Raw genomic sequence first — 4,395 nt, forward strand, 5'->3', positions numbered from 1 at the left:
GTTGTTCCTCTTTATTTTTCTTTATCTCTCTTTCTTTACTTCTCCTTTTCTGTCTTTCTCTATCCCTCTTTCTCTCCCTCCCTCTCTCTCTTTTATTTCCCTATATATTACCACATTCTCCACTATGTAAATCAGACTCTATTTAACCACACCCCTTTTAAGCCACGCCCAGTATGTGACGCAATTGAAACCACGCCCATTTTTCACACGTAACTTTTTTTCTCTCATGCTAGGCCACGCCTACAAAGTTTTGCCCTGCCCCTAATTAAAAAAATACCGTGCCTACATAATAATAATAAAAAAAAGTGTGCCTAAAAATGTTTTAAGAATGTTGGCAAGTATGAAAATGTGTGTAACCGCACTCACACACTGGACGCGTTGGGCCAATGAAATGAACGCCGGGTGCGTCCAGCGTGCCTAAACACATTGGCAGAAGTGCAGATTTGCTGCTGCTTTCCTTGGTGTGTAGAAGAGCTGGGTGCACCCCTCTCTGTATACATGGAGCCTGCAAGGTAGAGGTGTGAGCCCAGGCTCAGTAGTGAAGGTGTGACATCTGTCAGGATGTACTGAGGAGCTCCGGTGTCAATGAGGAGAGGAGGAGAGGAGAGGAGATTGGGGGAGGAGAGGGGAGCTGTCCGGGGAATGGGGTGATGATCGCTGTATTGTCTCCGCTCTCCGTGCCAGGAAGTGCGCAGCTAGAGGGGGCGGAGCTGGGCGGGGAGGGAGGCGTATCAGGAGAGGCGGTGGGCGTGTCCTGAAGGGGTCGGTTGGAAGGGGGGCGTGACCCGTGTGACAGCCGGAGTAGTTCCCGGCATGCCCCGGGGTGGCGGGGCTGGCTCTGTCGAATTTGAATGAGAAGCTCCGAGCTTTCGGCGCCATTTTCGAGTCCTGAGCGGAGCGGAGAGCCGGAGAGAGGAGCTGGCGGAGGGCGGACATGGAGCGGGGGAAGGACAGCCCGGGACCGGCGAGTGTCAGCGCTGACAGCCGGCCGGAGACGGACACCGAGCTGTCACTGGAGGAGAGCGCCGCCCGGTACCGGGAACATTACTGTCACAGAGGAGGTAAGACTCCGCTCTGTGTCACCTACCGGGGACCTCCGTACTCCCCTCCCCCCCCTCCTCCACCCCCACCGGGGGTATCCCCTCCTCCTCCCCCGCACTGACAGCCCGGCACACCCCCCTCTATAACACCTCACTCCGGACACTCCCCAAAAAATACCCCAAAAATTCCTAAAAATCCCCCCACCCCCCCTGAGGGGCCCCCGAGGGGCTGCGGGCTCCGGGGACCCCGGAAATCACGGCGTTAGTTTGAGCGGGAGAGGGGGGAGGGGAGCCTGTCATTGGGGGTTGTGATTACCTGGGGGGGGGCACCTGTCATTACCAGGAGGCGGGGCTTCTGTCAATGGGGGGGTCACTATATTCTGCACACCCCCCCCCAATAATCCCTTCATCCTCATCACTCCTACACTACATCCCCCACCCTTCCTACAAAGGGAACCCCCATATCTGCTCGTACATGTGGGGTGATCGGCTGGATGGAGGGGGGGTCGTACGATTCTCTCTCTCTCTCTCTCTCTCTCTCCTGCGGATTAATCCCGATTTGTATCGGTCCCCCGATCTCTATCGATCTGTGTGTGGCCGGTACAGGTAATCTCCGCTCAGAATCGTTCTCCTTGCTTGGTGTAGACGTGTAATCATCGGGGGGGGGGGGGGGGGCGCTACAGACCGACCGACCTACCTGCCACCGGGCAGGCCGATCGTCCCCATACTCAGGCCGGGGTGTCGGCCGATCGTTGTCTTGGTCAGCTGTACTTTCACTCTCTAGATCGGAGATCTCCAAACTATATACGGCCCTCCGGATCGCAAACTACAATTCCCACCATGGAGGGCCCTATAGTCTGGAGATCGGCGATGTGCCCCCCCCCCTTACCTGCAATCCCATGTCTGCATGGAGGGTGTGCACTCCTCTGTCTGCTCTTCCATTGGGAGGCATTGAGGGTTCCAGAGACATTTACATTTTTTTTGTTTTCTCTTTTAAACTGCTGTGTAATAGTTTACCCTATTAGGTCTGCATGGAGGGGGATGTGATATATAGGTGTGCATGGAGGGGGGTGTAATGAAAAAAATATAGTGTGTAATATTTTTACCCTATATAGCTATATGTATGGTGTATATAATACAGTTCTATCTAACGTGTATATACAAACATGAAGGTTGTGTAATATTTATACCTTACCACATCGGTGAGAGGTGTGAGTGCTGGGAGAGGACATGGCATCTTTTTTATATTTTTTTTACCACCAATACACGGAGAGCTTGCAACAGTGTCTGCATGGGACGTGGGGGGTGCAATAATTGGGGGGGGGGGGGGGGGAATTATATATATTTCTTTATCTGCAGATGAATGAGCGATAACTGAGCATGTACCATACTGTAAATCTGCAATTAGTGTGTGCAATCATTTACTGTGTGTGAGAGAGAGAGAGAGATATGTGTTTAAAAAATATACCTTTAAAAAGAAAAATACTCTGGTGTATGTGTAAAATATATATATCTCTATCTCTCTCACTATTGCACCCCATCCCATACAGATACATATAACATATTACACACTGCCTGCACATATATCTGTATCTATGTAGTGAAATATTAAAAGATACATATAGAAAAACTGCACGTCATTAATGCAGATCTAAAGTGCTAATGAAAATATACGTGGGAATAAAAATACAAGTTTGGAGATAATTACCGCACACCATACAGCTACATAAGGAAAACATAGTTGATTTGATATATTACGTGCTTCATACATGTTGGAAGTATAGGGGGGGGGGGGGGGGGGTACTGTTTGCTATCAATGCAGATATATAGAATAAAATATACATTAACACACTTATAGGGGAAAAGACTGGACATTCTCCCTGTAGATGGGGCTAAATATTTCACAATATGCACACTCGTAACACCATCAGTGTAGACACAGTGTAATATATTGGAGTGTACACAAGTGTGTAGAGATGCACAGCACACATGTGGATGTGTAATTTTTGTGTGGGTAGGTGTGTAAGTATAGGCCACAATAATTTTTTTTTTTGTTTTTTTAATACACACACATAATATATAATTTTACACATATGTTGTGTATTATTACTCTATATCTGCATAGGCAGTGTGTAATATTTTACCATATAGTTGCACCGGGGTTGTGTATTATTTTAACCTCTTTATATCTTCACTGGGAGTGTGTAGTATTTTACTTTACTTGGAGCAGTGTGGAATATTTTATCCTGTATATAACTGCTCATGAAGTGTGTAATATGTCTCCCTTTGTATATCCCTGCATAGGGTGGTGTGCAATATTTATCCAATATATCTCCATGGGGTGGTGAGATATAGATATATATACAATTTTATTTTTACTCTGTATATATCTGCATGGTGCAAGATGTAATGTTGTAACCTATATACATGTTCCTACAGGCAGTTATGTAACATCTTTATATAGCATGGAGCGCTAATAGTTTGCCCTAGGTGTGTAATAGTAGTGTGTATTGTAATATATGTATAGCACAAGGTGTGTGTGTAATATTTACTCCTGATGTGTGGTATGCAATATTTTTGCCTTCATATTTATGGGAATGGCATGCAATATTTTACTATCTTTTTAGTTTTATGGATTTTTTTGCCCTAGAGATATCTGCACAGAGGGTATGCCCGATTTTTCTTGCCCTAGATATAGCTGTACAGAGGGAGTGCCCGATTTTTCAGTGAATGTGTGCATGTATAAGCTTTGCACCTTGTCTGCATGGATTGTGTGTTCTATTTATACCCACAATAGATACAAGATTGTTGTGTAATTAAAGAAATACACACACATGTGAATGGATATATGTGTGATCAGTGAGGGGTGAGTAATGACTTGGTATGATATGGGCGGTGCGCAGTATTCGCCCTGATACCCATGTTGGCAGTGTGTGAATGATTGTATCCTGTAGATCTTTATTGGTGATGTGCTGTATATTTATACCATGTTTCTGCATCATTGTATACACTAGACTGGACAGCGTGTATGATATAAACTGCATGATTTCTATATTGCTCTACATGGGTTGTATGCTGTAAACAAACTCCATGCGTCCATATAAAATATTCCACGCTTGCATCAAAAATAGTGGATTATACATTTTGATGATTGTGTGTTCCTCAGTCAGAGGTGCATTGTATATTCAATATTTTGTGTATAGTACGCAATATGTATACTGATTTTTCACACTAAATGTACCCACCTTTCTAATTTGATTGAGTTGTGTGAATGTTGTGTGATGACATTGATGAACAGAGCACAGTGTGTAGTGCCTTCTCCCTGTATGTGTATGTAGTGGTGTGCAATGTTTCT

General features: G+C 45.5%; 1 long non-coding RNA gene across 2 annotated transcripts in view; it reads left to right on the forward strand.

Moving 5' to 3' along the window:
• Positions 1 to 651: 651 nt before the first annotated feature.
• The window catches only part of LOC143984003 (uncharacterized), a 47,943-nt gene continuing 44,199 nt past the window's right edge, over positions 652 to 4,395 (forward strand). For both annotated transcript variants that reach the window (XR_013274700.1, XR_013274701.1), the window contains exon 1: positions 652 to 1,061. This is a non-coding gene — a long non-coding RNA (uncharacterized LOC143984003). The remainder of the gene's footprint in view (positions 1,062 to 4,395) is intronic.

Source organism: Lithobates pipiens, unplaced genomic scaffold, assembly GCF_037356315.1.
Source record: "Lithobates pipiens isolate NorthernLeopardFrog02 unplaced genomic scaffold, aLitPip1_a1.2 Scaffold_16, whole genome shotgun sequence".
Classification (NCBI taxonomy): Eukaryota; Metazoa; Chordata; class Amphibia; order Anura; family Ranidae; genus Lithobates; species Lithobates pipiens.